The sequence below is a fragment of the Trachurus japonicus genome, chromosome 16, assembly GCF_045865225.1.
Source record: "Trachurus japonicus isolate A0001 chromosome 16, Traja_1.0".
Lineage (NCBI taxonomy): Eukaryota > Metazoa > Chordata > Actinopteri > Carangiformes > Carangidae > Trachurus > Trachurus japonicus.
In genome coordinates this window covers 16,493,285-16,517,566 of record NC_140922.1, presented here as the reverse complement: position 1 = coordinate 16,517,566, position 24,282 = coordinate 16,493,285, and the positions used below count along the sequence as shown (strand labels likewise).

At 40.5% G+C, this 24,282-nt stretch overlaps 1 long non-coding RNA gene across 1 annotated transcript in view; it reads right to left on the bottom strand.

The window, feature by feature from the left end:
- The window catches only part of LOC146972206 (uncharacterized), a 110,041-nt gene that overhangs the window by 62,142 nt on the left and 23,617 nt on the right, over positions 1-24,282 (bottom strand). Inside the window, exon 2 of the long non-coding RNA XR_015037854.1 lies at positions 6,043-6,118. This is a non-coding gene — a long non-coding RNA (uncharacterized LOC146972206). The remainder of the gene's footprint in view (positions 1-6,042; positions 6,119-24,282) is intronic.

Genomic DNA, 24,282 nt, shown 5'->3' with positions numbered 1-24,282 from the left:
TGTGCTTTCCATACCTGGCTTGTAACCTTAGCTTTTTAAGTAAGTAAATAGCTAGGAAATCTGTTTGCCTTGGGTTAGTCTCTAGGCAAGACATTCAGATTGGGAGCAATGCTAGGAGAAGCATATGCTTGCCACAGTTATGCACCTACACCTCAGCGCCACACACACCCTGACTCCTCGTCCATTTTTGGATTGGCCGAAGTTTAGGTGTTGTAAGTAAGACTATTCATCAGACATCAGGCACACAATTCAATTTCTTATTCAAATGGGGTGACAAGTTGTGGGGGTGGAAATATTCTGCAACCAAATGAGATATCATTACCATACTGTACATTATGTAATGCATCATAATGCTTTGATATCGCAGAAGCAGTAAAGAAGTTCAACTAATTTGTTGCAGCTGAACTTGAGTTAAATTTTAGACATCATCTACTGTATCAGATTTATGTAAAAATGTGGGACTGTCGTGCAAGTCAGCAATTACAATATAACGTAACAAGCTATCTTTTAGAAAAACTTTTCAATGAAGAAAAACTTTGCTCATTGGGGTTACTCTCCCCTTTCATCCAGCAGAGAATCATGAGGCCTCTGATGTGAATACACAAAACAGAGGGGCAGGGCTAAGGGAAGAAGAAATGGGATTGAGCATTCATATTGAGTCTGTGAGTTTTGCAGAAATAAGGTTAATGCTCTTTATTCTTAAACATGTGTTGAGTCACAGATAACAGTGCAGTTAAGTTGCACCCATTTGTTCTCTCTGAAGAGGTGGTTCATTTGGGTAAAACAATATTTGCTCCTTCTGTTTGTATGATGTGATATGGCATTTTCACGATCTGCTGAGCACAAACTTCCTTGTAATTGGTTTGCTTTCCTCCTAGCAAACGCAATGACCCCTGTCGTTGGTGATTGCCTACAAATAAGTGTGTAGAGAGATGGTACTATTTGCAAAATGGTTGAATTACATTTGTTTTTGAGATCTGTGCATGATGTAGTGGATTAGTTTCCATAAAACCATAACAACAAACAAATATGAAATTAATGTGCATGCTGAATCATATTAAAACACAACTACAAGATAAATGGTTCATTATATTCTGAAAATATTAATTTTGTAAATCAAAACATGGTTTCTTATGACCAATCCGAAGATTGCAGTTGAATGATCACCACTGGTAAGATGATCATTCATATCATCAATTTTTTAATATGAACTCAGTGTTTCAAGTTCACAACTTGCTATCAATTTCTTGTCTAATTAATACTCAGCCTTGTTTAATTCCTTCTTTGTATTTTGCTATAATTGTATCATTATAAATAATGAGAAATATAACACTTGTCTTTATAGTTATATTTTTACCTTCAGTGTCTACATAAGAATTTTTGTAAGTGCTATTTTGTAGAAGAATGTAGAAGTGGTAGAAACCATCTTACTGCGGTACTCAACAGATGCTGACAAGGCGGGTGGTGGCAGAGCACAGAGGCAGACCCACCAGGACATGAAAAAGTGACTAACTGGCCCAACCAACGCTACATTAGGATCTAAAAACAATTTGACTAACAACACAAAGTTCACAAATATACAACGCTCTGTTTCTCAGAGTAACAGCAGCAGTGCCTTCTTATATACAGGGGTGGGTCTTCCATGGTGGCACAGGGGGGGCACATGCCAATCTGATTGGCCACCCTGTGTGCCCCCCCCCCCAAATGGTCATTGACCTGTGGTAATGTCAATCACTGTGTAAAGCTCTTTAACACTGCTATCTTTACTGTAGGTTCTTATCTTATATCTTATAACCTACTCTTACCCAGTATAGTTTGAGCTCAGCTCTGTACAGCAACCATCCTATAGTTTTCTGTGTCGTATATGTAGAAAATATATAGCAGCCTTCATTTTTGTTTGCTACCCACTGTGCCCCCCACCAGAAAATACTCTGGACCCGCCCCTGCTTATATACAGTCTCTGAGCAGAGCAGTGGGTGAGAAATCACAACAAACTCCTGGCCGTCTTCCTCTGAGTTCAGTGAAAGCGATCATGTTTCAGGTGGGTGTCTCCCTGTGTACTGTTAAACTGCTCAATCACACGACTCTTAACAACTCTCTTGACACAAGTGCCTTTCTGAATAAATTATTAAGATTTCAAAACTGAACTAGATTGCACAATTATAAGTCTATCTTTCATTTACAATATGCAAAATCATCCCATTCATTTGTTATGTGAATGGCTCATTTGGGCAGACAGAGGAAAGCTCATGAGGGCCAGAGTCACTGCCTAATTGACAAGAACAGATTTTCTTTTCTTTGAGCAGATAAGCAAAAAATGCTGCTCACATCATTCACCCTACTGCAGATGCACTCTCCAAGCTGAAACTACTCAACACAGAGTTCCCGCTGTACTCCCTGTTACTACTGTTACGCGTGGTTCAGACACTCGAAGATTAAATAACTTGCGCACTGGTCCCAGTGACCCAGCGGCAGCACCCACACTCATTAAGTAAAAACAATTAACATCTATAAAATACTGGACATCAATATCAAGTCTGGTGCTACAATTATAAACTGAAAGTGTCTTCTCCATACAGCAGCAAAGCGCAACACAAAGTTGCATCTTTTGCCACATACAGTACAGTAATGATGAGGGTTGAACTGGTGTTAAAGCTATACGACAATATTCCAGATTGAAACACAAAGCCAAAGGAGAATTTGACAACATTAACAAAGCAATCTGACAACATGGTGTGAGAGTGGAAGCATCTCACTTCTAACTACAGATGTTGAGCTACATGTCATCTCTTGTCAAATCTTTGTTAACACAACCAGTACTCAACTGCTGTGATAAACATATAGATTTTATTGTACAAGAAGAGTAGATGCAGATTGATTGTGTGTCCAATTTTGATTCAGCCGACAACAGGAACATTTAACTTTTGAGTGCAAAAACAGAACATTTGTTTGCCAACAGTTATGTGAATTTCAAAACTACTGAGAACCGTGGACAGACTATCACACGACAACAACCCGAGCAATGACATCGGTCTTTCAAAATGGCTGAAAGTCATCATCACTCCCCTTATGTACCATCCTTCCTCGATTCACTTTAGCCTATTTCAATTTTCCATCTGAAACACATGCAATTAGACAAAGGTATGAGGTAAATACAGTGAAAAGAAAGTTTAATCGAGGAGTAAAATTCAGTGACACATGAAAAGGGGTAAGGGAGGGTGGAGGAGAGACAATGGAACAGAGGAATGTGGGAGGCAGCCAGAAAGCGACAGAGGAAAGGTTAGACAGAGAGCGAGATAAAGGGGGAGAGGGGTGAGATAGAAACAGAGGAATGAATGGAGGAAGAGATGGTTGTGAGTAGAAAGGTGTGATGCAAGGAGCAGGATGTGTCTCTAATTAGTTTTTTTCAGCTCAAACTTCAATCTCTCCCTGTGACCTTAATAAACAGATGATATAGACACACATACGCGTACACAAAGCCATGGCTGGGTGTGCACACACAGTCTCTCGCACACAAAGTGATGAAAGTGTTACCTCAGCATTTTCCAGCTAAATGTACTCATTAGCCTAGTTGCACATGGCTGCCTGGGAAAACAACAAAGTCAGCTCCAGAAAGCAGAGAGCATTCATCTAAGAGGCTGTCAGAGTGGGAGACAGAGAGCAGAGGTCTCAGCACAACCAGAAACTCATGGCTGCATTATTTTCTCTAGGACTAAGTCAGTTTAGCTGCCATTACATACATTTTCATGACATGTTTATTTGGCCAATTTATGGCTCCCCAGCAGCCCCAAATAAGTTGTCACAGTAAATGTTAGGCATAATTTTCAATTAACACAGCTAACAGTACTAACAAGGTTTATTTTCCTATTTTAAAATCTAGCACACAGAAGGCAAACTGTGTGCCAGTATATGTGCGTTTTCTCTACTAAATGTTATATAGCACATTCATAACCTTTTAATAAAGTAGTTCTAAGGACATTGTAAATTTGAACATGGGCAGTGGGCCTCATACACAACATCTGGATACATGTAGACGCTGAACACATGCATGGTTTATACCTCATTATGCCACCCACCCGGTCAACATTTAGCACATAAAGAAGAATTCAGGAGTGCATGCACATGTTTATTTTTTTTTCATAACCTGTTGCATTGGGATAAAGATATATATAAATCCACCCTGCTATTATTTACATGCAAAGTTGCTTGGGGCTGGTAGGATTTACATTAGACAGTCTGTCTGTCAGTCAGTCAGTCAGTCAGTCAGTCAGTCAGTCAGTCAGTCAGTCAGTCAGTCAGTCAGTCAGTCAGTCAGTCAGTCAGCTAACACTCAAAACACCCAAAGAAAGAAGTAAAAACTAAGAAAAATAAGAGGACACCAAAACAACCACTATGAGAAAATGTTAAAGTCCACACAGAAAGTTCCTAAAGAGTAGACTGACAAGTGACAGCACAAACCACTGACCCATCACACCATCCATCCCATGTTTAAACTGTTTTAAAGGTGCAAGCGAGGCACAGAAATATGCACCAACAGAGAACAAAAACCTTTCTATCCAATCACAGTGCACTGATCTGTTGTGATTTTATTTATAATATAATTTTACACAGAAGTGGAATAAATATTAACATCTTTTAGGTCCACACAATGCACCTCATTTAGAAGTATCAAAAGTACTTGTTCTACAGTTAAGTCCCCCCTATGACTGATATATTCTCACTCAGGACATTATTAGATTGTTATTACTTATGTGTCAGTGTTTGTAGCTGCTAAAGGTGCAGCTTGATTTAACTGCTTTATACAGTGCACAGTTAAATACTAGTTTAGTAAGGGGACATGTTAGTAAACAGAGCTTAATACAAAGTCTTGCAAAGTCCCATGTGAACTCGCAAAGTCCCACGTGAACTCGCGAAATCTTGCGCGAGAGTCAAGTTGACTACAGTATGTCAAAGATACTCTATAACCATCTTTGACTATGTTTACAGGTTGTCTCCCGCAGTCAGAGGAAGTCTGGATATTGTTTATTTTACCTATAAACATACTGAGCATGTCAACTTGACTCTTGGACGAGACTTTGTATTAAGCTCCGTTTGCTTGAAGTAAACAAACCCCTCGGCGTATGTTTTTTTTTTTTTTTAAGTATATTTTTTTGGCCTTTTTTGCATAGCACAGTGAGATAGACAGGAAAGGGGGAGGCAGATAGAGGGGGAATGACACGCAGGAAAGGTCTGCCCGACACGGGACTCGAACCGGGGACGCCTGCGTTGAGGACTGTAGCCTCTACATGGGGCGGCCGCTCTAACCACTGCGCCACGCACCGCCCCCCCTCGGCGTATGTTTGAATGAACATCTGACGCTGTCTGTGGAAAAAAATTGCGGCTTTGAGGGATGTAAACAACCTAAACAGTGTCACCATAAGATCGATCTGCTCTCAGTATTCGCTGCCGTGGCGATGCAGGGACAGACAGAACTACTGCATAACAGGAGCAATTAAAATGAAAATCTTCAGAATCCTTCTTTTAGACCTAAAATATTAGGAAACTATAGCCCCAGGTTGAATTTGCCCAGAATTGTCCTTCAAGTGGTTGATTCTTGGATCAGACACTTTGTGATTTTTGCAGTTATTAGAGAACAGCATATTATGTTATAAGTACTGAAACTTCTCTAAACTCAAAGTTTAGAGGAGGTCAAATTAACTTTTTGTGAGTAGTGTATACGTACTTGGGTTTTAAGTTCAATATTTCCCTAAACTGTAGTGTATAGAATAATAGTGCGTAGCATAAAAAGAAAAAAATATAGGTAAAGGCAAGTGCTGTACTTGATTAAAATGTATTAGTTACCTTCCACACTTCTCTCACTCATGGTGCAAAATGTGAGTCAATGAGTCGGAGTAAATATCCCTTGTATAAATTCTCACTGGCAGACAGCCGCGTATCCTGCTAACACAAGAAGCATCTTTGTCGAGCAGTTCAGACAAACTCAGGGGCACAGCCCTTTCCAAATGTCTCCTCTAGTTAGTGAAATATTGGACCGTCTCACACACTCACCCAACGGGCGCCCTTTTCTTTGGAAAGATGCGATGACCATCTGATTCAAAGGCCGAGCTTCTGGCAGAATCTGCGGGCGAGAAGAGATCTCTGGTTGCTTTTGTGCATATACTGCTGCATAACATAAAGCTTTAGGCTCAAGTCTGGAGTCATGAAAATCGTGGTTTCAAAGGGTCAGGTAACACAGGAGCACAGGAGAAAAAAGTATATTTTCTGAGCACTGAGAACAGGTGGACATTTTTAGGAGGGAACTAACACTGTCAGGTTGAATCGGGGCAGACATCTGAAATATTATTATACATTTAATAATTTGGATAATTAAATAATTTTCTGTATGTTGTCTCAGCCTCTCTATGCTCCACCTGTGCACTATGATCAGCCCCTAACAGTGTGCAAGTTACAATTGACCCCTGCTAGGTTTAGCACCAGTGATGCAAATCCCCCTCGCAGGAGACACACCACATAACTTTCATAAGATACGATTCTGTACATGTGTATGTTACAGTGTGAGAATTTTGATATCTTTTGTAAATAACCAGCTAAACACAATCCAAACAGGTCAGATCAAATGTGTGTGAAAAATTGACTTTTTATCTTACCATTACATTAATACTGAAAAAAGTTTAGGCTGCAATGAACTGATATGACATGCTCATTTCTCTAATGTTACCTTTTTAATTCTTCTTAGATTTTTGGAAATTGCCTTTCCTTATCTATTGAGTGTATGTTTTAAAAACCATTCAGCCTTTGCTCTACAAAAAATGAATTCAGCTAATTCTATGAAATTAGATTATATGTTCTCAACTTAGCTCATGGTTAAAAGAAACTGATACAGGGATTAGTGAGAATAAATAAAATACAGAGTCTATGTATATAAGACTGAGGGGGCTATCATTACTTAGGCTTAAAATAACACTGCTTATGTACTACATATACATTTTGTCTCCTGCTGAACTAATATAGGTGGAAGGAGGTACTGTGTTAACACCTCTCATAATGGGGATACTTTAACCCTATGGTACTCATTGTATCTCTGAGGTAAACTACTATTGGCCGCGTTTCCCAGATTCATTGGGAAGCTCTTAGCACTAAGAGCTTCTTAGGAACGCCCTTAAGAACGCTGTGAAAGAAGGACGTGTTTCCCAGAGTCGCTCTTTGCTTAAAAAGATCTTTCACTAAGAAGGAAATGTTAAGAGTCTTCTTACTGTAGCGATCAGCGCTCACATATTCAGTAAGGCAAATCAATATTACACTAAGCGAGATATTAAAACAGTGCGCATCGTATAGCCTATATGTTTGAAACATATTAAAGCTATAGTGCGTAACTTCTATCACCCCCTAGAAGATTTCTGCGCTATTACAACGTGGAGTGTGGGAGCCGTGGTACCGATCCTGCTGCACCACACCAAAAAGAGTCTCTTTTGGCATTTTTGACAGAGGCTACACATTACACAAACACACACTATAGCCCATTATACTGTATATATACTGTATGTACAACATTGATCATTCAATGATGATGAGAAAAGAAAATGCATTGACCACCAGAATTATTTTCTGTTGTGTGGATTCGAACCCAGACAGCAACAGTGCCTCTGGTTGCAGTGGGCTACTCTATCAAGTGAGCTATTTGCTGCCCTTGCATTGTTAAAGTAGCCTATTGTATCTTCACTCTTTTCAGAGTTGGCTGGCCGTAAACCAACCAACCCCAGGCCACGACTTTTTTTTATTGTATTTTCTTACGCAGCATCGTCACACAGCATTATTATGGGGCTGTGCTATGGCATCTATGGCCACAGCACAGCTGCCAGTGACCAACGCGGCAATAACAGCGGAGAAGTTTCTAATCAGGCCCACGGCCCCATGTTAACCCCATTTTCGGCAAGTGGAAATCCCGTTTTTGGTGTATTCATCGCTCGTCGGAGGGGCTGCGCTTGTCACAGTGTGTGACCTGTGTGTGACTTATGCGCTTATAAAGTGGAGGGTGATACTGTACAAGAATCGATTTGCCTGGCATCGATTGATTCATCATTTCATTATCTGTGAGATTTATTCAGGCTTTTCATGTGATTTGATTGAGAAGGACAATACATTTAGCAGCAGAAAGCTTAAGTGTAGCCTGAAGTGAACTGTGGATTCAAAATGTTACCAATCACATTTGCCAGATTTAAACTAGAGTAGAAAAATGCCTGGTTGGTTGCATACAAACACTGTCTGCTCCAGCTAGAGAAAGCCCTTTCAGCTCTGGCAGTAATTAACAAGCAACTGGCTGTTGGTTACTGTTAGAGTATTGTCAAGTCCCAGGTGTATAAAATAATTGAGGCATTCAGAGGTCACAGTCATTATTTAGATTCACTACCAGACTGTAATGATTCCAAAGGTGTATTTACATATATTACAAATGAGAGGTTTAATCATTAACACTACAGAAATGTGGGATATGTATTTAACGGGCTACTTATTACTGACTCTTATTCTTTTACAAGGAATAAGTCTTGACTGTTTGAATTATAACCAACAAGCCTGTATAATGTAGGCTACTAAAATAGTGCTAAATGAAACAGGATCAATTTTCAGTCTCAGTGTGGTGTTATTTAAAGGTGAATGCTTCCAGATTATGAATGGGCAATATAGTATATTTATTTAGATTATGATTGAGAAATAGAGTATATTAATTGAGACCCAGTGGTGGTGTGATAATTGAGGAGTTCAATTTATTCATATTCATTACTCCATAATGTGCTGTATATATAATCTGTGAGAGCTGAGCTGGAGATGCAAACAAGCTCCCAGTGAAATGTTTTAATTGGCCTGTTCTATTTCCATTTCAATAAGATGTCCCCTCCTCTCCTCTTCTCCACCCCTCCTCTCCTCCTTTGTCCCCTTCACTTCTCTCAAGCTGCCCTGTCTGATATCTGACATGTGGGCTCTCTCCCTCTGCTTCCTGTTAATGGATCATTTAACTCCACAATTTGGAGCTGTAAAGTATGCGAGTAGATAAAGATGAGTGTATGTGAATGTGAGAGTTTGTGTGCGGCTGGATGCAGCAGGACAAGACTAACACAGGAAGTTGAAAGAGGAGGAGATGGGAAGATGAAAGGAGAGACATGAAAGGAGATGGGACGAAGAGAGAAAAGTTGAGATTTCATGAACACTACAAGTAGAGCTCTGGCAACTGAGATGAGATGTGCTTCTGATCAGAAGCCATTACAGACCGACATCACCAAAACTGTAATCCATAGTTATTCAGAATAGGGCCATCTTATCAGCACTTGAATTCAAATATCAAGACAGTTTTGACTTTGAGAGTTTTAAGACTTTATTCAGATTTTATTTTAGAGTGTGTTTCTATCATCTGTGATGCCAGATCATACGATACATACTGAGAATCAAATTCAAAGATGTTCAGATGCAGGCTAATTTTATCCACAGCAAACGAATCATGAATATTCTTTGTTATAGAACAGTCAATGCCTACAGCTGAAACAAACATAGTGTTAGTTTGGCCCACTTTTATGGCCAGTTCGAATTTAATACATAATATAAACTAGAACCCCCACTAAATCATTCTTACTACCCAAATTCACTAAAGTTTTAGATAACGGTAAACTTTAAAAAACGACCAATATAAATTAAATAAAACAACAATAATAAAAAAAAAAGAGTCAGTTGCCAAACGGGGCTAGAGGTGAATTTTAAAACACTAAAACTGGCAACCAGTATGAAGACGTTGCATAATACATAATACAAGCTCAAAAATGATAGTCAAAATACACACGGTAAACATTAACTAAAAGATCAACTAAACGGGAAGAAAATAGAAACTACACTATATGAAATTAATAAATGATACAACCAAAAAATGGTTAGTAAAGCTGTTTGATAACGTAATATAAAAAGACTGTGTGCAAAAAATCATGGAAGCAGCAATATTTACAAGTCAGCGGCTGCACTAGCACTCTGTGAATTCAGTCAAGTCAGGAAGCACATTTGGTCCAACAATCAACTAATTAAAAACCTCTGGCCAGAACGGAAATAATCTCAGTCTGATTGCTGATATTTAGATGCAGATGAAGAGGAAGGAGGGAGGGAGAGGGTATGGATGAGAAGGAAGAATGATCAAAAGTGTACAGGGTGAAAAGGAAGAAAACCCTTTCCTGTCTCTTAACTCCAAAACTCCTCTTCTCTTCCTCTCCCATTTTCCTCCCTTCATTCCCTCCTTCTTCTCATCTCGTTTCCACTTTTTCTCCACGTCTTTTGCTTCTGTCTTTTATTCACCAGTCTCTACTCTCTCACTCCCTCTGTTCCCCAACGTTTCCCATCTTTCCTGACCTAGTGTTCCCCCTTCAACTCTTGTACACCCTCCCCCCTGCTTTCTCTCCTCCCTTTCCTCCCTATTTGCCTTGGGTCCCTATTTCTCCCTTTCTTACCCTCAACCCTCTTTCTCATTCCTCCTCTTCCTTCCATCTCAACTCCTCCTCATTCGTTCCCCCCCTCTCTCTGTTCGTCTTTGTGTGCCCTGCCATTCTCCGTGCTGCCCCAGGCTCAGACATATGGCGCTCTCCTCTCTGCTATTGTCATCCATTAACACAGTTGTCAGTGGGAATTACAGACACATACTGTAGCGCAACATGCAAGGCTCTGCTCTTGATTCTGATGTTGGAGACAGAACAAGGCAAGAGAAGATGTGAGGTATTTTTAAAGGGCAAAACTGGTAATCTGATTGACAGTGCATTTCAAACATTACCTCAGACAAGAGGTGTTTTACAACATTTATGGCAAAAGACTGGTGTAATAATTCAACATAACATCTATGTATGTTCCAGGTTAATGGAAACTTTTAAATTACACTTTTTCTTTACTACTGTGTCGCAACTAATGTGTTGCACAGTGGCCACAATGTTTATGTACTATTTTAGCTGTTCATGGTTAGGGTGACAAGGTGACAGCTTACATCCAAATGTTTCAGTTCAAAATGATTCAAACATCCACAGAAACCTCCCAAACTATAATTTACACCTCTACTGTTCATGTATGTGCTCATTATGTTCTGCTGTTTACATCAAAACATAGCTAATTACAGCAAACCTTTTATTGCTATTGCAGTTAGTGTCTTTCATCTTTTGTTTGTGAGCGACCCAAACATATAACTGGCTGCATCTGACGCTAATTGATAATTAAATCATAGAATATCTTTGAGTATTTGTCTCATTGAAGTAAGCCCTTGGAAGCATGGCGCTAATAGGTTGTTATTAATAGCCAACCATATCTGATGATACAAATTAGCTATCACTACCAGGACCGGAGAAGTTTACATTTGGCTTGGTACAAAAATTATCTCTACGCCAAACAATAAGACACATCTATTAACAGCAAAATTTGAAAATAATGGTAAGTTAGAAAAAAAATACCTTTAGCTTTACAATAACTCGCGCCCCAGCACACAGAAAAAAAGAAGCTAACATGTTCCTGGCTAGCTAGCAGTTAGAAATGTATTTAACTACCTATTACTTACTAGACCTGCAAGAAATCCCTCTGTCACCAGACTGGTGAATGCTTTAGCTAATTTGCTTATAGCCTCAGTCTAGCGAGCTTTAAGCCCTGCGGCGCGGTATCCTGCGACCTCACATTTTAAGTCTTGCACCCTACAGGACAGGACGGACACTCACTTTATCTCAGCCAGCTGAACTGTGAACCTCCCAGGGAGTCAACCAGAAAAAAAGACACCTCCATGAACCTGTGCTCTCTGCTCATTCACTGAAAACAACATCAATATTTCTGTTTTTCTACACATTCAACAGAATCTTTTCACAAACACTGTCACAGCTGCATGAACACAGCTGCAGCCTATACAGTTAATTACAGGTATGTATGACTCAGGTGTGCCTGTTAGTGAGCAGTGGCTGTTACTCACCAATTCAACTGAGTCGTTCATTAGAGTCTCTAACACTGCAGTGCTGTGAAAAGGCTCCAATGAGCAAATATAACTATTATTATGGTAAATATGTTACATAGTTATATGATTATAAGTGTCTTCATAACATAAATGTACTACATGCATTTGCTACTATACATTCTGGATTGGAGCTTTAAAGAAAAGCTGTTGGCAGAGTGCTATAAAAAACACGATATGGGCTTTGTAGAAAACATTATGAAACAAGATGTGGACATCCTGATTAGATGCCTCTATCAGATGCTTATAGAAAAGTGAAGTTTGCATCTTCTCTGTCAGCAACAGACTTGATTACTCCAAGTTTGATTAGACTGGATGGAAAATCACAGCGCGGACACACGCACAAGCACAAGCACAGACGCACACACTCACTCACTAAGACACTCACATACTCACTTCTCCGAAGTTGTAATTAAAGTTGTTGTGATGACAGAGCTCTGAGTGTGATGTACAGTATTACAGAGCAGTCAGTATCATAGTCACAATGATGTGTGTGCGTGCAAATGTGTGTGTGTGTGTGTGTTACAGAGAGAGGGAGAGAGGAAGATAACAGCTCTATAATAATCAGTCCATAGGGAACAGCAGAGCAGAGAGCTGTGACAGCTTGTCCGCCAGCAAACTGTCAGTTACACAAACACAAACACACCTATGTGCGCAGACACACACACCGATGCTAATCAAACCTTACAGTTGTTACATCTGATCCAATGTCAAAGTCCTTTTTTAAAGATATTTTTACTTTATTATGTTGTTTGCAGCAGAGATATGGGAGTTGTGGTGTTTGTGGAATCATATGGAGCAGCTGAATGGGAAACAGGTTTTTAATGACATCTTGACAGCTGATCTGCAATTTGCAACATGAGAGTAAGAATTGGCTGCAGTTGCTGCAGCAGCAGTGATGAAGGATCGATGCCACTTAATAAAACAGACAGATGGAGGAGTGACAGGTAGACAGACTGACAGACAGTCAGGTATGAAGACAAAGAGAGAGAGACAGGCAGGCAGAGAGACAGACAGACACAGCCTGGGGTGATGCGTTTGCATCTCTCCTTCATCGTCTGCAGGTTTTGATTCTGTTTGAAGCTCTTCTTTCCTGCGATGGGTTTTGTTAACTCTTGTCAGATTGTTCTCTCGTTCTTTTTTCTTTTTTCCTGAGTTGTCAGGACAAGATGTCTTTAATCTTCCTTATCTACTGTATCGGCAAAGAAAAGACAAATACAGCTCTTTTCCTTTTTTCCCGCTCATAATAAGATGAAACCCTCTACCTGTGTCCATATTCCCGTACTTTAAGGCTTACTTTGATATCAGGGTTGTTAGAATAAATGTTGAAGAAATTGACATTTTAGATCTTTAATTGAGTGAGCAGACTGAGGATATGTGGATGTTCAATTATTAAAATTTTGTCTTTACATTATGCAGGTAACCTCTCATTCTCATACAGTGGAGACTTAAATTACACTCAATTTTAGGAGTTTTTTTTTCTAAAGAACACATTACATATGAAACTAAACAATGACGCTGTATATTTCTTTTCAGACTGGAGAACCCATATTTAACAACCCATCATATTGCTGAAAAAGAGATTCCCCACAACTAGGGATTACAACTGTTACAAAAGGATTTAGGTAGCTTAACTTGTTGAGTGAAAATTGTAACAAGTAAATAACCACTAAACATCACATTACAGCACAGCATATCAGTCTATAATATAATGTGCTATAATGTGTTTCACGTTCGTGTTAACTATCACACAAGTGCAACCCAATGGAGTAAGTAAATATATGACAACAGTTTAATGGACACCTGTTTCAGTGCAACAGTTCAAAAAGGCCGGTTAGGTTTACATTGCCGTGTCAGTTTGGTACAATTATGTAGTACACTAGGGAGAAGGAAAAGGTCACCATCTCCAATGTTCTCTCTGTGTTTTGTTTTGACTGCAGGGAAAACATTCTTACATCCAGATGTTTGATATGAACTCAACAAGTGGACATTTTGAAATTCAGTCTGTAATGGCTTTATTTTTGTGGTACAGATATTAGAGGGACACAGAGAGTTACACGTTTTTTCAACATGAAATATCTATAATATCTATCTGCTCTCATTTGCCTCCCTCCATGTGGAATAGATCACTATCCACATTAATGCTGTCCGCCGACCTCTTGCTTAATGCTTTGGGAAAAGACTTTTGTCAGGAGCATAGCTGTCTTCTTCTGGGGAGGTGCTGAGGAAATCCTTCTGCAGTTTTGTGGCTGGCTCAGTTTACGCTGCTTCACAGCTTTGACCCTGAGAGAAAGAATAAATGACACACAATTTATTATTTTTCAATTAACACCAGGGAAAAAGGCTTGACATGAATTATTATAAACAATAGCAACTGTAAAAATAAATAACAGCCATCTAGTAAACATAAAAATAAAAAATGATAAACAATACCTGCTGTTCATGCCTCTGAATTTTTATGGTGCAATCCCTGTAGACTTGGAGACAAGAAGCTTCCTCCTGGAACGGCAGCAATTTAAACCTTGGATCAAGGGCTGTAGCTCTCTAGAGATAGTCTTTAAGATCAGGATCTGCTTCCTCCCAGGTCTTGGATGATGGTTGCCTTTGTCTTTGATGGTGGCACCGTCCTCATGTCTTGGTGCCATAGATGTGAGCAGCACTTTCTTCAGTCATTGAAACAGAGCGTGGTGTCTCAGTGCTCGTAAGGACTGTTACTGTTTTCATTGGTTTGAGTAGCTGAATGAGTTCCTCTGCCAGTTTCAGTTCACTGCCGGTGTATACATCAATGTCCTTGACAGACTTCTTTACAGCCTTGTCCATTAAGCCAGAGGAGACAGCGGGCTGTGGCTCCACAATGACATCATGACTGGCGTATGTCTTATAGGTCTGGCATCTCTTCCTTTATTAGCAATGTATGGTGAGGTATGGTGGTGTATTTGTGGCCCGAGCCCAACAGTATCTTTGGTAGTGTGACTGCTATTGTGATATCCAGCTCAACCAGCTTCCACTTATTCGCCACGTTCAACAACTAATAAGCTAAGTGTGTACTTGTATGGCTCTCGCACAGGGGCCTGTTGTTTGTAACACTGCACTTTTCATCTCCCAGTTCAAAATGTAATGAACATTCATGGTCAGGTAACTCTCAGTTGCCCCGGAGGCCCAACAATCGCTGGTGAGAGGTGTGTAGGAGGTTCTGGCCAGCTGGTTCTCAATTTCCTCACCTGTCTGTTCATCGAGCTCAGGGATTACTTTGCTAGCGAGGTGCGTTTAGGAGAGCACTGTATAACGCAGCTCAAGCTTTTTCACCAAATGTCAAAATCATACATCAATAACAAAAAAATAATATAATAATATGACTCTTTCCCTTTTCCAGCGCACCGGTGTAGATGTCCCATTATATCATAAGCCATCATGTATGTGTTACCATTAGCATATATGACGTATCAAACAATGCTTACAGATGGTGGTATTCTTATTAACAACCTTCATTACCTCACTATTGTTGTCAAAGACGAATCCAAAATGTTCCCATACAGCTGACTTCACAAACGACGGTTTCTCTTCAGCTTCCACATGTCGTCCTCACTTGTATTCTTTCCTCTCTCCATTTTGCTCCATGGATGTATTGTCCCTCCTACAGTGGGGAGATGACCACTCTCTAGGAATTAGGAAAGAAAACAGGGAAGGGACAAAAATTGTTATGTTGTGAGCAAAATTATTTCATTAATTGAAAAACTGCACTCACATGCACAAACTGGGCTGTGGTTTGTGTATTGAACTTTTAGGGAGAGGGAGGAGAGGAAAGGAGAGTTGAGTAGAGCAAACAAGACAGTATAGGGTTCAACTGAACTGAAAACTGCACAAGTGCAGAGCGCGGAAAAGCGTCATTGAACGTTCTAATCTTCAGTGACTTTGTTGGAAAGATCTGGAATCCTTGACCGTTAAAGTTAATCTCATCATAATACGGGTCTATTTTCCAGCTCACAGTTTGCTGACAGAGGAAATCATCATGCTGGGGAGAAACCAAGCGTTCACACTTCAAATTACCGGTGACCCCAATGCATAGTCACACACACACACACACACACACGCGCGTGCACGCACACACACTCACGCATGAAGACAACAGCACAATCACACACCCCCACTCGAACAGAGAGAGAGAGAGAACATTAAATGAACAGATGCACAAAGAGCACATGCTGACATGCACATGCACATACACAGATGGACACACACACACACACACGCAAACCCACACACATCCATATTTGACAACACTAATACCAATCATGTATCAATCTGAAGAAATCAACTTCGTATTTCTTTGAAAAGTTATCAAGTTTTCCTGAAAGTTGGACCTTGAACCACAGACATTTAGACTGAAATCAAATCACTGCCAATCATTACTTATAAAAAAAGATTTTCAACTCAATAACCATTGATCAAGAGCCTGAACCTGAGAAGGTAAGCCTATTATTAGCTCATTATGCTATTGCTGACATGTTTTCTCCATTTTTACTCATGAATTTTACACAATTATATTGTATGAAACCCATCTATAAGACAAGCTATTGCCCAATTACTACCTTGTGATTATTGAGCTGTGGTTTGAGGGCCACCTATGTTTTCACATTGCCTGTTCACAGTGTGGTGAAATGGAAATGGAAAATTGCCTGATTTGTAGCTGAACAGTCGTGGAACAGAATTTCTTCATAACTCTGTCCTTCCATTAAATTACTTAATTACCTTATAATCTTTTGAATGTGTCAATCTTTATTGCTTCACCGGACTCACAGTCAGCTCAATAGCAGCATCAATAATGAGGTCCAACCTGCTTAAACAAAATGTGTGTGCTGATAAAACAAATCAAGCTCTTACGTAAACATGCGGATACATACTGTATAGGACACACACACACATACATACACACACTCACACACACAAGCCACTGCGAAAGACAGTGCAGAGAGAATGTGGCCGATGAGGCAAATGCATAGGAAAGCAGAGTGCTCTAAAAGACACTTACAATATGGAGAGGTACTTAGTCAAGGTCATTATTGTACTGACTGTGTGCATGTGTGCGTTCCCGCATGTGTGCGTGAATGCGCGTGTGTTTGTCTAGTGACTACAATAATGCAGCCATTTTCAGCTATACCAGAGCGCAGTAAAACCATTAAGTGTCTGACTGTCTGACAGAAGTGCTGACTGTAGATTACAGATGCTTTACATTTGAGCCTGTCTTTGCTGCTCCATATAACTATATGTTATTTTCAACAGCCATGAATGCAGCAATGTACGCCTACATCAAGCAACATGCTGTGGTACTTATTCCAGTCCACATTTACGAGCAGAGTTACACATGTTGATTATGGTGTAGGTGCCCTTGAGCAGCTCTAAAATCAACATACCGTATGGAACATGTTTGGTTTCTGTTTCCATGTTATTTTTGCCAGTAGCAGAACAATAGAATATGTTGCCCTTTATAGTTTGCAGTCCATGCCATACATCCTACAATCTGGGTGTCAAAAGTTTATAATCAATTTTTCATTGAAGATGCCGTTTCTTAGATATGATAATACAAAACGGAGAGAAACTGGGTCACTTTTCCCACTGAGGTGATGGTCAATCAAACATGATCTCCAAATAAAGATTACACTTATGTGGTAAATCATTTTCTCTTTAAAAAGTCTACAAGAACTTTACAAAAATATAATTTCCTGACATTAAAAATCTCCAAAATATAGAGGAATCAGCCTGTATGAAATTATACATTTTTAAATGTCAGGTGTTAGGGCATTATCAATCTAATTTCTATAGTTTTCAAAGAGCCAAACATCTTGTTTATTTGGTCTCCTATGTGTTCAATATGTAATATCCTGCCCTGAACTGTTACTATGAATGATGAATACATTCGTGCAACCATTTGCAACACAACAGAAGCTCTTAAATGTGTTCCGGCGCTGCTCTATGGTGGTATGATTAAAAAAATGACTCAAGTGTTACTAAACCACTCAGGATGGGGATTCCTTACAGACTGAATAGAAACAAGGAGTGGCTCTGTGCTAATGGTTTAGATGCGCAGTCTACACATGCAGCCTGGCGATTTCCTGTTGGCGATCAAATGTTTGGGAGATGATTGATCTCAAGTTCACTCCAACAGCTATGCTGGGAGGGAGGGAGGGAGGGAGGGAGAAAAAGAGAGAGAGAGGGAGGGAGAGAGAGAGGGGGGAAAGAGAGCAAGACAAAAGACTGTGTGGAAAGAGAGAGAGTACGAATGCAGTTGGGGCGAGAAAGGGAGAGATAAGCAGCATGTGTGAGCCTCTAACCACCAGCTGACACTCTTCATCTGTTGTGTTGTGTCTGCACGCCTGTTTCACCATCGGAGCACTGTGGGTTTGTCTGAATACATCAAAACAGCCAGAAAAACAGAGTGAGAGAAAGACGGAGGGAGGAAGAAAGAGAGCTTTCTTAGAGAGACTCCGGCATCAGCTCCGTCTCACTTTCTCTTTCTTTTATTTCTCTCTGTGTAATATAATTTTCCCACTCTGTCCTGCTTTTATCCTCTGCCTGCCCCCATTCCCACTTTGTCTCTCCGTCTCTCTCCCAGCGTCTCGTCTCAGAAGTAGAGTTGGGAGTTGGGAGCAAAAGGCAGGAGACAGACAAGATAAAAGCTGTTTCCTGATTCTGCAGCTCCCAGCTTCTCTGCTGTCAAGCAAGAAGACAGCTAGTCAAGACAGAGAATTTCCTGCTAGATGTATCCCTGCACAGCTGCTGTCGCTAACAGGCAGACAGGCGCCGAGAAAAGAGGAGCAGAAAGACAGACAGTAGGACAGATAAAGAGGCAGAAAGACTGGTAAGCAGATACGCAGACGGAGGGTAAGGAGGAAAACTGAAGATGATCCTGCAATATCACCTCTATGTTAAAATGCAGACTAGTTTGTGTTTCATATGCGATGCAAAAAAAGATGAGTTAGAACATGTCAGGTAGAGGAGATGATAAAACCTGCATGAAACAAATTAAAACAATAGTTTCAAGAGGTAGCAGGGTCACTAATGATGACACACAGAGAGATATGCATGTAATAATAAGAGAGACAATAACACACTCACACACAGATATTTACTGGATATAATCATAGTACGTAGATAATAGTAAGATGGTTAGTGCTTCCTGTAAGCTCTCTCTCTCTCTCTCTCTCTCTCTCTGTCACACACACACACACACACACACACTTCTATCCTCACACTATCTTTTGAAGCCCTGGCCTGAAGCTTGTTGTCTTGCAATTTGTTTGTTTTATCTGTGGGGAAAGTGTCTCCAATTCTCCAAGCAGATATACAGTAGATGAAGTGGAAACATGAAATGTTCACAAGTGCGCACAGCAGACTGGTGGTTTGATGACTGTCTGGTGTTAAGTTTAATACCAACAAATATCACTTGTTACAGAGAGTGAGCCTTGCTTCACTTTCTGATGACTTCCCCATGAAGAAAGCCTTTTACTTTGTAGGGGCATTTGGCAGCAGGAGAACAAAACATATCACTTTTTCTTTTTGTTTTTGCAGCATCCAAGTTCACTATCCTGACACATTACACTGTGGTCCTGCATCGGTCCAAACCTCAATCAGGCTGGGCTGACATCCTGACGACCTGTATGTGTGGCCATGTAGGCAACATCAAAGGAGTTGTGTGTGTACTGTATATACGTAGAGAGAGAGAGAGACAGATTGATGTAGATATACAGTATATATAGTATATACACATGAGAGAGAGAGAGATAGATAGAAGATTTTTGATGTTGTGATCATCTGTTTTTGGAACTGTAAAAAACGATACATTTAGTTTAAAAGAATTTTACAGTCCTTTAAGTTGCTTCAGAATTAAAATTCCTCCAGTGAGCCATTAAAAGGCTTTTGCTGTGAAGCAGCTGCAGAAAGTGTTGAGTTTGCCAGAGGTTAACGACTCCTCGTTCCAAGAAATGTGTTTTGACAGTTTTCAGCACTTATTTTTGTTGGTTCATCTGTTTTAAAATAACGCACGAGAAGAACGGGAGAAAACATAGAATGACAACTGACTAAAAAGGTGGAGGCGACAGGTATTTTAGCATTAGCAACTCTCCCTTTAATGCTTCAATCAGCTACAGTGCTTTTGCAGTGAATTCCCTTTTGTATGGCAACATGCTCTGCTGAAAATTCAACATGTGTTGCTTTTCTTGCATTTTAAAGCAGATCCTTTGGTGTTCCTGTCTCAGTGCTCCCCCTCACATAGACACGCATTTTTGCACTGCCACTCCGCTTGATGAGTACACACCTGAGCAGACACATACTGTACATATAGGCTACCATCTCTGTCGCACACAAACAAACACACACACACAAAAACCAGATCTCACGCCTCTGCTTGCAGATGCCACACAAATATGCATCAGTCACGCTGTTCAGTTCAATCTTACATGTTCCACTTTAATTATTCAATAACAATTTCTCAGTTTGGTCATGTGTAGTGACACTGATGGTATTGCAATGCACTGCAGGAAAGACAAGCTTTACTAAGTGATTTATCTTGTATTCTCATTCGTCAAGCCTGTGTTGAGACACTTAAATTCACATTACAGTGCCGCGCACGCCATTATCAGCAAATTTCCAAGCCTCGTAGAACAAACAAGACCTCACAAGTTGGTCACAGCATGATATGCGTCTGCACATCCTCTCCCTGATAACAATTTAAAAAGCTGTTGGTGCCACTTTGGATGATGCCAAATAGTCAAACCAACCAGTGTGACATGTGTTTGTGCATGCCAGCTGTGGTGATAAAAGTCACTCTACATAGGGCGATTACCTGCTGGAGCGGCAAGCCGGTATTACTCATGCATTAACCTCTCTGCATTTGGCCGTGTCAGTCAACAAGTCTGGCCACTCTCTCCCACGCAGGCGTTCGTTTCAAAAGCATTTGGACTTTTAGCTCCATGATAGCTAACTGCAGCTGGATGACGACTGCTGCTGTGTTTTTGTTCAGGGTTTTGCTGTAAAACAGAGGCAGATAGTCTGTCACTACCAGAAAATGCTCAACTTGCCTTATCCTTAACTTTTGTATCAGACAGGACGGCCAGACGCATCCCGTGAGACTACAACTTGACACCAGTGGGTTTTTTTCCCCCCTCATGCTGTCTGAGCTACAGTAGACAACATACAGGAAGAACACTCCCATTAGACATTGCTGCTCTTCCTCAGTGGAGCTGATATCATTTTTGTCATCCCCTCTCTTGTGCCTGTCTTTTATATTGTGATCCTCTGACTGTGGACTGCCCCTCTGTCTCTCTACTCTCTGCCTTCAGGATGTAGGCCCTTGTTTTTTTTTGTTTTTGTGTGCGAGTGTGTTGTATCTTTTTGTGAAATGTGTGTGCGTATGTTGTGCAGTATCTGTGTATCCCCTCCAACCCCATAGGGGCTGGTATACGAGTCTGGCCCTCTCTGCCTGCCATTGTTATGCCAGCTTTGTGCCTTTGAGCAGCTGTGAGTGTGTGTTTATGCCCATAAATGTGTGTACGTGTGTGTATATAATGTGCATGTGGGAGTGTGTGTGTGTGTGTGATATGTACTGTCTGTGTGTTTGCATACTGTATGTGTGTATGTGCTTATTGTGTATGTGCAGCTCCATTCTGCCAAGACCCGGCTCCTCTCTGTGTCTGTCCATTGTGTCTAGTGTTGTGTTCAGTGGCTCTGGGCATTTGGCCGCTATAGAGCACAATGCAGAACGGACAATAGTTGGACAATAGCTGGGATACTCTGTGGAGCGGCCGGATGAGGCACCTACCATGTACTTACAGCACCAGGAGTTTGAGTGTACATCACTCTCTGTTCTCACACACCATCACTCCAACCTCTCTATTGTGCACATGATGTAATATCCTAAACATGGTATGTGATGATACTTAATTAATTATGCACTATATTGCAGTGCTTAAAAAGCATCCGGTCCAAATGTGACTGGCAGCCAAGGATTAAAGGTGTGTGTGTGTGTGTGTGTGTGCCGTTTAGCCACCCAGCCATCATGCCTTGCCCCCCTCCACCCCCCCCTTTTTTTCTTTTCAATGACCTCCTTCGTCCAGCAGAAGCCAACCAGCAGCTTGACACCCGGTATCTAAAATCCATTAGTCATTCTTTCTCCGTCGGTCCATCCATCTCTATGTCTCAATAAGCCATCAGTGGTTTTGGTTCTGATCCAAATCAATCCTGTTCTGACACTGACCAGAATCATTCATCTCTCCCTGCTGTCTCTCTCTATCTTTCTGCCCCTCTAACAGTAGGAGTGTGTAGCCAGCTGCCAGCTAGCATCAGTCATGTTGTCAGGGTCTAGCTCTGGGGCTGCGGTTGGCTGCGAGGGCAAGTTCTGCCACGAGTTTCTCTTCCAGTCTGTCCCTAAACAGCCTTGATGCACTGACGGCATTTAGCAGTGATGGCCTTGTCACATGGTTTCAGAGCAGATATTAGGCTGTGCAAGCAAAACTTGAGGATTGTTTCAATGCATAGGAACTATTTCATTGGTTGAGAGCTGTCCCAATCAAATGTGTCTGATTTAGAGTCTGTGTTTGCCAGACTGCAAAACAGAGGGCTGAATAAATTACCATTGAAATACTTTTATTATAATATATAATAATAATATAATATATATTATTATAAGGTAATGTCATTTAAATTGGTCCTTAAAAAGAATCAACAACCATTGCTGTGAACTGATATGAACATTTTTGTTATAATACAATTCTTGGCCATAATTATGCCTAAAACCTGTAATACTGTTACCATGAAAAGAAATGCTAAAATGTTTTCTTTTTTGTCTTCCCTTTTGTGTGCATGGGCTAAAATAAAAAGTGATACTGTAATTTAGTTTAATGCTTGTGATTGACAAAAACTGCTTCAGTTATTTTAACAAGCAATTCACGTTCCTTATTTCCTTATTAGGCCTACATAATACACTTTAATGTTGCTCTATTGCGGTAAATAACATATAAAAGGATAAATGTGCTCAAATAAAGAGGCCAATTTGCTACATTTTTATGTTTCAGTGGCTTAAAGTTTGTAATTCTGTATGTGTATGTGGTAGTTAATTCTCTAATACAGGACATTGTCATCAACGATTCATTCATATGGCTATAAGCTATGCTGTAACTGAACGTTGTATCTTTCCTGTCCTGAAGTGGTTTAACTTTTCACCTCAGTGCAGTGATGTAGTGCATGTGTACTCCAGGGTCTGTTAGCACGCTGTGAAATCATTGGTGGGTGTGGTTACAAGTGTAACAACACTTGTAACCAAACTGACGAGGTGAACAGTTTGAGACGATCATCCAGGGCGAGCAGTGAATCAGTTTTTGAGTGCTTTAAAGGTATTTCTCTGTTTTATTTTACTTGTTTGCTAAGATGCTACGGCTTGATAAAAAATAATCTTTGTTGAGATAAAACATTTTGATAACTCATGTTGCTTTAATTATGTGCTTTTCTGTTTGCAGTGCTCCCCACGTTTAGCCTTTTGCTACGTGGATGGTTAAACTTCCCCGCTGAAGGAAAACTCCTTTTCGCTGATGTGGCTGATATGGTAATGCACAGCATGAACAGCTGTTTCAGGTTCATAAAGGCACAGACAGTGATATCTCACTGAAACAGCTGAGCTTCCGCTTATTGTCTGGCTCATACATTATTTTCAGACGTTACTGATCTTCGAACGTAACACTGAATCACACGTCGTCTTCGTTGTCTTGACCTGTGCATCGTCCTGTGTTCTTGGAAACAGCTGTCATAGATTCAGTGTGCAGAGAAAACAGCTGCTTCTTCAACTTCTAAGCACAATGATTAGCCAAGTACCTGAACTAACGTCATGTTCTCCACTCCAAAGATCAGAATCATTTAGAGTTAAAGTTAGATATTACTGTTTAATGTACTGTAATGTAGTAGCATGTTCTTAATCCAGCTCCTCTCCTCTCCTCTCCTCTCCTCTCCTCTCCTCTCCTCTCCTCTCCTCTCCTCCCCTCCAGCAGGTGTCATTTACCTGCTGTCCACTACCCAGGGACTCCATAACAGACTTGACAAAATTAAGAGAAGATCCACTCCCCCCTCACGTTGTCTTTCTCTTTCTCATTTGCCGTCTCCCCTCTCCAAACCGCCCCCCTTTTCCATTTTTCTTTCTCCCTCCTTCCCTTTCCTCTTTCTTTGAGATCAAATATAATCTATCTACCCTACACGACAGGCAGTTTGCGGCTCTTGCAGGCCTTCAAGATTAAAACATG